At 42.5% G+C, this 10,538-nt stretch overlaps 1 pseudogene; it reads left to right on the top strand.

The window, feature by feature from the left end:
• The first annotated feature begins 10,052 nt into the window (after positions 1 to 10,052).
• Positions 10,053 to 10,286, top strand: LOC122234428 (annotated as a pseudogene).
• Positions 10,287 to 10,538: the final 252 nt, after the last annotated feature.

The following is a 10,538-nucleotide window of genomic DNA, read 5'->3' as shown; positions in this document are numbered from 1 at the left end:
AGAGGTGGTGGTGGCCCTAGCTTGCCACACAGCCTGGGCTTACAGGCACTTGCAGCATCTTTTTTACATCCCAGGTGTCACCTTGACCCCTTCATAGTCCCAGGCAAATAAAAGCGATTTAAGGTTTGGATCCTCAGTGAAAATTATGGCTTCAAATTGCTAATGACCAGCCTCAAGGCAGTTCTACAAGTGATCAGCAATAGTGTGACAAATACTGGCTTTGTCTCCAGATCCCAGAAGGCAAATTTCTCAGAGCTGGGAATGATTTCAGATATTTGGTGTCTTGATTGTAAAGGGATTCTGAAAGTCTGAGCTCACAGTTCTTGGAATACAAACAATGCAGTAAGGGACTAGATGGACTAGCCATTTACCTGTGTAAGGCAGGAGTAACTGCCAAGGACTTGGCTTCCTTCTTACTGAGCATCTTTGTGTAGAACAGTTAGAGCAAATACTAGTAATCGACATTTCCTACCTGGCCAAGGCTGATGGTACCCACAGAGTCACAGAGCAAAGATGAGATGAAACTGAAACTCCAGCAAAAAGGACTTCTCTCCAGCTCTTTGACCTCGATACAGAACTAGGCCCAGGCTTGGAAGAAGGATTTTCTGTGATGAGAACTTTTCCAATCCCAGATTATCCTTTTAAGTGTTTCTGTGTTTTAGGACCAGATTGGTTACCTGGGAAGGGAAGGGGCCAATGCCAGCCTCCAGATGGTTCCTTTAATCTGACATTACAGATACTGCAGAGACCAACAGACTGCTAATCCTACTACATTTCCCCAGTTGGCATTTGACTCTAGAGTCTTCTCTGGGCTTCTGGCCAACTCTGACCAACCTTGGGAGTCTTCTTGTAAGAAGAAATTTTATGTCTCCCACCTCCTGCAGTGCTGTGGACCAACCCTGAAACAAAAACAAAGGCAATAATTAAAGGAGTATAGACTCCTCACAAGGCTGCAGGCTGATTTCCTTCCCACCTTCTCACAACATGTATAACCAGTCTACTGTGTAGCCCTAAATCTAAACAAAATGGGAAGGGATATGGTTCAGATTCAAGAGTAGGAGTAACTAGTTATCTGGTAGAAATCTAGGTCAACAGTTCTTAATTGGTCCAAACCCCTAAGAATTCACTGGATGGGTTTCATGGAATCTATGAAGCATTTAAATGCATTTTCCTGCAGAGAGGTCTCCCAAAGAAGTGTCTTTTAAAAAGGTAAGACGCACTGTTATGGATTCCTTCACAATCCATATTCATCCCTGCCAGAGCTTGGCTTCCAGGGCTCAGTGGCCAACAGCTGCCTCTGTGACCATGTGCTATCTTGAGCCAGCAATGATCTGTTGAAAATGTACTGAGCCCATGGTAAGCTTCAGTCCACAGAGTTTCTTTTACTCATTTTAGTAAGTTCTCATGTATGAAATGATATGTCCTACAATAGAGAAACAACCTTAGCAGAAAGAGATTTTTGGCCCAATGGAAGATTCTGGATATGTTCATCATCCATAAACAATGGATTTTATTGCTTTTTTTTTTTTTTTTTGAGTGTCATTCATTGTATGCATAAAAATTAGTCAATTGTTGATGTATTTGTTATTGATGTTAATTGAACTTAATTATGAAGTACACATTACTAGGACAACATTAATGAGTATAAGAAGACATTATGTTTTTGGTTGGTGGTATTAATCATGTCTAAGTGGAGACAACTATGATTTCATAGGCTAGTCATCACCTGATACTACTGTTCCATTTCAGAGTTGACACTGCTCCAGCACAAACAGTTGCAATGTCTCCATAGGCCAAGGGCCCTACTCAGTTGCCAGAGGGCTCCTCACATTCCTTTTTTTCCTGCTGGTAAACCAGTGAACACTGGCTACCTAATTAGAAAGAAAGCAGCAGCCAGTACAAAGTCCTTACATAAATTTTTCTAGTCCTAGGGAAGAAATACAAATAGGTCTTGGAAGCAGGTATTCTCCCTTTGTTCCATCTTGTTTATTATTTAACATGAAGGCAGTTTCAGTGTCATTAGTATTCAGAAGGTAAGGAATTCTGAGGCCAGAGAAGATTTCATAAAGGAGTGGAGTTTGCTTCTGAGAGAAAAGTGACAGAGTGCCCTAGGCAGGGGAAAGTAATATTAAAACTAAGTTTCTCCAGAATAAACCTAGCATACTGGAAATACAGTATGGACAGCAGACTTGCCACATAAGCAGAGAAAAGTCTTGATACAAAACGAAAACTTGATTGAACAGTATTTGAGTTTAGTAGTGAATTAAAGGTTGTTAAATCACAGAAAGGCAGTTATGAAATTGGTGGGGTTGGGAGGAGTGTCCAGCAGACGTACGTGGGATACATTGGAGCTGGAAAAGGCGGGCATCTGAGAACACAGTTTGAAGAGGATTGCATCGGTCCCATCACACAGCAAGTGCCAGGATACCATTGGTTGTACTGAAAAAGCACAAAAGAAGAAATGGGACTGGAGGGATATCACAGAGGAAGAATGATAGGGTTTCATGCCTACTTGTTATTCCAAAAAGGATTGTGGCTCTAAAAGATCCACTGTACAAAATAACTCTGGGGAGAAACCCAAAGGGAAGGTCTGGAAAAAACAGATGCATCAGGGTTGAGTCTCATACACAGCATGTAGGATTTCAGGCCTGTCGCCTTTGCAAGCAGGGACTTGGCCCCTCTTCATCAACAGTACCTCTAACCTCATGGTTCATTAGTCCTTTCTGGTTAACTCTTCCACTCTGTCCAGTGACCATTTTAAGACTTCCACTCACCTCAAACTTCCAATCCCATTATCTCCCTACTCAAGAGTAAACAACAGAAAACTGCCCTCAGCCCTCTGCCACCAGACCTTCCCCCAATCATACCTATCCTTCCCTCTCCCTCCTGTTAGAATGGGAGAAGTCCCTATTGTCTAAATTTCTCTACCAGTGCACCAAATTCCCTCTCCTGTGACTGTTTAAGGACCGGCTCCATCTACGCCCTCTCATATTTTCAACCTCTCCCACCCCATTAGCTGGTTCCCTCTCCCCTCAATTTTCCCTTGTGTGTGGAGTGGTAAGATACACCTAACAAAATTTACCATCTGAACTATTTTCAGTTGTACAGTGGTATTACAACATTCATAACGTTGTGCAACCATCAGCACCACCTATCTCCATAATTCTTTTGGATCCTGCAAAATTGAAACCATACCCAACAAACAATTCCCCATGACTCACTGCCCCTAACCCCTAACAACCACCATTCCACTTTCTGTTTCTAGGATTCTGTTCTTAAGTACTTCATGTAAGCAGGGTTATACTGTATTTGGCTTTTTGGGACTCGCTTATTTCACCACAATGTCTTCAAGGTTCATCTATTAACTCTTCTTGATATTTCCAATTGTTTATACCTATCTCTTATTTAAATTCAAACTCTCTTTATTCTTTATCCTCCAGCCTTACATTTTTCCCTGGTGGCCAAAAACCTAGGAGTTGCTTCTACCCACTGAGTCCCATTCCTTCTCTCTCTGCAGTCCACCTTCTGCCTCCACTGCCCCTTGGGAATAGCCTTCACCAAGGGCACCAATGACCTACATGTTGCTAATTCAGAAAACACTTTTTAATTATATCTGACTCAACAGCATTTAACACCATAACAATCTCTTCTTTTAACGAGTCTTCTGGTGACTAAAGTGACACACCACACACTCACTGGTCTTCCTTCACTCTGGTCACTTCTCAGTCTCCTGGTTAGGCTCCTTTTTTATTTACTTCTTATATGTGACTGTTCCTCATAGGACTGTTTGGGGTCATTTCTTCCTCTTTCTCTCCTGTGGGCAATCTTGTTCACTTCTCTAGCTTGCTTTCTGCTGGCAACTCCAAAATCTATACCAAGACCCAATTTGTGAGCTCCAGGGTTACAAAAACAACTGCCCACAGGACACTTGCACTTGGGATATCTTCAAGGAATCCCATACTCAACATATCCAAAGTTGAACCCATTATCTTGTACTACCACCAAACACTATCACTCCAAAAAACTCATGTTCTGCTTTTGGCTCTCCCTCTAACGATCTCACAAAATGGAACTATAATTGTCTATTGCTCAAGCCAGAAATCTGGATTCATCAGGAATCTTCCTGCTCCCCAACCAATAATCCCAAGGTCCTTTTGTATCTATCATCCATTGCTATGTAACACATCGCCCCAAAACAGTGGCTCAAAACAACTTAGTCTGGGTAGCTCTGCTGGTCTCTCCCAGGCTCACTCATGCAGCTGCATGTCCCTGGCTGGTGTCTGGGCTCAGCTGACACAGCTGGGCCCCTCCACAGTCTTTCACCATCATAGCATGGCAGGTGGTCTGGGTTTCAAGAAAGGAGAGGAGAAGCTGTGAGTTCCCTTGAAGCCGTGGCTCAGAACTCCCCAGTGCACTTCTGTCACATTCTTTTAGTCAAAGAAGTCACAAGGCCAGTGCAGAGATGGGGGGAAATAAAGATCTCTTGATGGGAGGAGCTTGAAGTATCTGTGTCTATTTTTAATCCACCACAGCTATCCATTCTAGCTTCTATCATGTTAAACCAAATGAAATGCGCTGTTTGACCATTGTCGACCTACAAAAGTGGCACTTTCATACGGTTCAATTGGTGTTTCTTGAATTCACCCTGGTCTAGATCACCATTGTCATATCTACTGCATCAACTTCCCAGCAGGTGCTCCTGGCTCCAGTTGGGTTTTCCTCCAGTTCATTTGTCACATGGCAGCCAATATGATCTAATACTTGAGTGTGAGCCCACTCTCCTGCCTAAGATCATCCCCTCTCATACACACTCCATATTTCTTAAGATAAGCCCAAACTGTGTAAAATGATTTGTACGAGGCTCTCCCGATCTGCCTCACTTGTCTTACTTTCTCCCTCATACTTTCTGCTCCACTATCACTGAAATCTGCCCTTGTGCTGGGCTACGTCTCAGGAAAGATGGTGATCCTGTAAATTCCCTCTTTAATTTCTCAAAATCATATTTCCTCCCCTAGCCCACTTTGAAGCCAAAACAAAAGTGAAAAGAGGACTTAAGGCTGAAGTGGAGAGGTTTTCACCTCCAGCACTGCGGCTAAGATGAGCATGAGGAAAAAGAAGGTAACTAAAAACAGGAGCCCTCCAATGCTGCAGGCAGCCAGGGAACCATATGGAAGGAGCTCAGAGGACACTCCTTTTGCTTTACCCTGGGGCACTGCCTGGGGCCAATGTACTGTTCCACTCCTGATCTCTTGGAAGTCCCCCCTCAGAGCATAGGAGACTGGGATATCCTGCTTGGGGAGAGGATCCTGGAGGGGGAATCTTGCCTCGCCCCAAGTTGCTCCCTCAACAATCTGTGACCAGTTGCATCCGCTGCCATGGTTATACTTCTTGGAACTCCCCTCCCAATCCTTCCCTTTCTTCTGCCCCTTCCTGGTCCTTTCTATTTCAGTGGTAAAAACCATGTCTTCAGGAAGGCATGCCTCACTCCCCTGTCATTAACTTCCATCATGCCCTGTAGTTGTTTTATGAACATTGTGTCAGGTAACCTTTTAAAGGTCTACTTGGATTAACTGGGGCACCTGGCTGGCTCAGTCAGTGGAGCGTGTGACTCTTGGAGTTGTGAGTTTGGGCCCCACGTTGGGGGTAGAGATTACTTAAAATCTTTAAGTCGGTTAAGCATCTGACTCGTGACCTCAGCTCAGGTCTTGATCTCAGGGTTGTGAGTTCAAGCCCCACACTGGGCTCCATGCTGAGTGTGGAGCCTACCATAAACAAACAAACAAATAAAATCTTTAAGAACGAAGGTCTGCATGGATTAACTTATTAACTCTTCATAACAAATATTGTTCCTACCTTACAGATGAGGAACAGACACAGCAGAGAGGTTAAGGAATTTGCCCTACCACATACAGCTAGGAAGTAGCAAGCCAGTCCTCACACCTGGGCAGTCTGGCTCCAGGGCCACATTGTTAACTGCTAGGCTGTATTTGCCTCATATATAAATATGTCTAAGTTCGGGACCGCTTGCTTAGCGCCTGTCTCCCTCATAGTTAAGTACAGTAAGAGTGGGAAGTGGTTTTACTCAGTCACTGAATTCCTAGCTGTCTGCAGGATGTGTTTTATAGGGAAATCTGCTTTGTTAATGTGTCAACAAATGAAAACATGGAATATGTTTGACAAATTTTCTTTTAAAATTATCCCCATTTTCGCCCGGGTGGCTCAGTCGGTTAAGCGTCCGACTTCGGCTCAGGTCACGATCTCACAGTTCGTGAGTTCGAGCCCTGCGTCGGGCTCTGTGCTGATAGCTTAGAGCCTGAAGCCTGCTTCAAATTCCATGTCTCCTTCTGTCTCTACTTCTCCCCCGCTCGTGCTCTCCCTCTCCTTCAGAAATAAATAAAAACATTAAAAAATTTTTTTTAATTATCCCCATTTTTTCATTCATATTTTTTGTTGTTATAGTCATTAGACTTTTATGGGCCAAATACAGACTTAGTCTGGCTCCTGCCATTATTCCTGTTATTTTCTGAATCCTTCTAGCATCCCTCCTCCCATTGCCCTCCCTTGCTTCCCACGTGCAGAAAGAAAAGAAGTTCCCAGAGCAGAGCCACCATCCTAGCAGGCTTACCCCCACCGCAGGCACAAGCAGGGCACGTCCCTGCACCCATTCACTCAGAACAAACGATGATGCCACAGAGGCAGGCGTGTCCGTGAGAGATGGTTACTTATTGATCACCAGTTCATTCACTGATTCGTTCGCTACCTAATTCAACAACTGTTTACTGTGCCCTTGCTCTGGGTGAGATGCTGGAGAACCACCGGTGAGCAAAGCAGATAAGGTCCCTGCCCACAGGACTCACTGTTTAGTGATGAAATCAAAATAATCATGTGATCAGGCAATTCCATGTAAGATACAGTTCAAGCTCACCCAGGCCCAAAAGGCCAGTTAGAAAGTACCCCCAGGAAGGGGTTCCAGGAACGCTGGCCCTGCACTCTGCCCTTAGTTTTTGGTTTTATTGCCCAGTGCTTTCTGAAATTGGGTTGCCCTGAATTTAAATCCTAGATTTGCCACTTACTAGGCCATATGTCTTGAAAAAATTGACTTCCCTGCACCTCTATTTCCTTACTTGTAAAATGGCGATAACAATAGTAATGTGAGAATTTACTTAGCTGTTTCAAGTAGATTGTTGTAGGATGCATTTAAAAAAATGTTAATGCATTATGTTATCATTGCCCAGTCTAGTTGAATCTGACTCAGGGCAGGAGGCTGTATAGTCCACAGCTTCAGAACAATGTGCCCTTCCTATTGGTCTCTGGTCTGGAGAAGAGTGGGATTCTCAGTGGCTTCTTCCTGGAAGAATATAATATATTCTCCTTTCGGAATATAAATGCTAACTGAAGGGAAAGAGAGAGCCCTGTTGCCCAGAAGTGCTCTAAAACAGCCTGGCTGATTTCATTGTTCCAGCTGGAGCCTCAGCCTAGACCTCCCTAAGAGCACTCACCTGGACTAAACAAATGCCCACCAGCCTTCCAATAGATATGGGTGGTAAACTAAAGAAAAATTTCAGTAAACACCCTACAAATCCAATGCAAGCAAAAATTCTAACTTCAATTCCCCTACAGACCATATTTAGCACAACGAATTGTGTCTCAGTGGAAGCAATGTAGGAATCACCCTCCCAATGCTAGAGCAGCAGACTTTGTAACGAAATAGCAATCAAAAGAGGACAGTGGGCACCCAGCCTTCAATATGGCTCTAAGCAAGATCCTCTGCCTCCAAAGAACTTACAATTGAGTCTTATGGTGTTGCTCCTTTTGCTTTTCATGAGAGTTTTCTGTGTAGATGTTTGAGATAAAAAATCCTGAGGAAAGGGTGCCTCAAAATCTATTTGTTTCTTTAGGCAATTGTTAAAATAGTAGGACAGAAGAAACATTATTCCTCAGAAAACATATTAGCAGTCTCCCCCAGGGTTGCGCTGCCCAACACAGAGTTACACCATGGTTGTGGCTCCTCATTAACAATGCAGTTTGTCTCAACTCATTGGTGGTATAGTTGCTGGGAATTAAATCAGTCACTTGGGAAGACAATATGGCATTTGACATTCTCACTTCTGTAGCACAGTATGTGCATGCTCCGTTTCAATGAGTGGTGAAGAGCTGAGAAAACATTCTAACCGCCCCCAAACCCAGCAACCACTGTTCTGATTTCTATCACTATAGATTAGATATACATACCTGTTTTGAACTTATATAAATGGAGTCATGTACTAGGTACTTTGTGTCTGGATTCATTTGCTCAACATGTCTATGAGACGGCAAAGCTCTCATTTCTGTTGTATTATCAGTACTTTATTCCTTTTTTGTTTTTTAAATCAATGTTATTGAAAAGTATAATGTATGTACAATGAAGTCACATTTTAAATATACGATTCCATGAGTTTTAACACATTTATGTATCTATGTAACCAGAACCCCAATCAAGATATAGAACATTTCTATTACCCAGGAAGTTCTCTTGCGTCCTGCTCAACCTTCCCCGCTCCAGATGCAACCACTGTTCTGACTGTTCTCACTATAGATTTCATTTCTCCTATTCTTGACTTGCATATAAATGGATCCTACAGCAATCATCTCTCATGTCTGACAGCTTTCCTTCAACACAATGTCTCTAAAATTCATCTACTTCATCATGTGTAGTTTATTCCTTTTTACTGCTGAGTCGTGTAACAGTCCATTGAATAAACATACTATAGTTTATCCATTCTCCTGTTGATGGACATTTGGGTTGTTTCCAATTTGGGGCCATTTTGACTAAGTCTGTTATAAACATTTGTGTACAAGTCTGTTTGTGGATATATGTTCCATTTCTCTTGGATAGTAACTGGGAGATGTGTGGGGTCAAAGAGTAGGTGTAGGTTTAACTTCCTGAGAAACTGCCAAACATGCAAACCAATCGTGCCATTTTACAATTTCTGTAGAAGCGTATGAGAGTTTCAGTTGCTCTTGACTAACTTTCTTGGCTTGACTTTAGTCGGGTTCTTGAACCTTCTCCTAAACTTACCTGCGCAGTTCTTGGTAAAATCCAGTTTTAGCAAGAAACCCCCACAGGTGGCATCTGGTCACCCTCGATGTCTGATAGAGTCTTCATCTTTGCACCATCCCCCTCGGTGATGTCTGATCATCCTGGCATTTTGTCAGCAAGAATCCTGTTAGGTTACTTAACCAGAATTCCCCTTACTCTTCTATGTTTCTTCGTGGTAATTTTCCATCCACTGACCATGCATACCCTCCTTCCCCCATCCTCGGCTATAAATTTTCTCTTGTTCATGCTGTATCTCACCCTCACTGAAAAATCCCACTGCAGTCGTCCCTATAACTATCCTCTAAGCCTTACCAACTTTACCATGTTGTTGAATTTTTTTTCTTTAACATTCCACATTTTTACCAACACACAGAAAGTTAATCTTTAATTTTATGGATTCTAGCAGTGTGCAGTGCTATTTCGTTGTGATTATGATTTGCCTTTCCTTAATAACCAATGATTTCAAGCTCTTTTTCACATGCTTACTGACCACTAGTTTCCTCTCTTGCAAGTGTTCAAGTCATTTACATATTTTGACATAAATGTTGCTATTAGAAATGTGTCCTTAAGTAATACATGTTGAACTAAAATCTCTATTAGTCTATTCAACTACACATTAAAAAATATTTATTGAGAGGCTATTATGTGCCGTAAACTTTTTTAGGCTCACAAATTGTGACTGAGAGATAAAATCTTTGCTCTTGTTTGAAGAGTTCATATTCTGCAAGCGGCCAGGAGACAAACAGCGAAATGGAAGCAAAGATGATTTTTGGTGGTATGCAGATGCTCACTGAGAATTAGTGATAAAATATTGGAAATAACCTATATCCCCACGGTGAAAGATGTAGGGGAGTCAGGTAATTTATGTGATAGGAGTTTGATGGAGTATTATAATGCCATTAAGTTAATAATTACAACATGAAAAAATACTTAACTATATAATAAAAAGGTCTAATTTAAAATCGTATGTGTAATCGCTTCTCGGCCTTTTGGCTAAGATCAAGTGTAAAATCGTATGTGCTTTGTTTAGGACTATGTAAAATACCCGTACTTTGATGCATACAAAGACTGGAAGGAACCAGAAGAAAAAGAAAACACTGTTGTGTTTATTTTTCGGAGTGGTTGAATTATGGGGGTCCAAGGGCAATTGCTGTCGTTTTGTTTTCTTACACGTTATCGCATTGTCAACATGCAGAAACTGGCATCTACAGCAACTTCACGGGACTTACCTTTGTGTAAAGCTTTAGAATTCACTGAGACATGTGACGGGCTTAAAGTAAAACTTGGGTTACTTCAGTGTGAAGTAAAGCAATAAAATGAGGACTAAGAGTTTGACTTCGCAGAGATTAGGGATTTCAAGGAAGCACGAGGCTGCTCCTGGAAAGTCCTAGGGAGACGCACGTCGGCGCACGACCGGCGCGGCGCAGAATAGTGACGTCTTGCGCCGGGCGGGAACTGA

This window comes from Panthera tigris, chromosome E2, assembly GCF_018350195.1.
Source record: "Panthera tigris isolate Pti1 chromosome E2, P.tigris_Pti1_mat1.1, whole genome shotgun sequence".
NCBI lineage: Eukaryota > Metazoa > Chordata > Mammalia > Carnivora > Felidae > Panthera > Panthera tigris.
The sequence above is the reverse complement of the archived record's forward strand: the minus strand, read 5'-3'. Positions and strand labels throughout refer to the sequence as shown.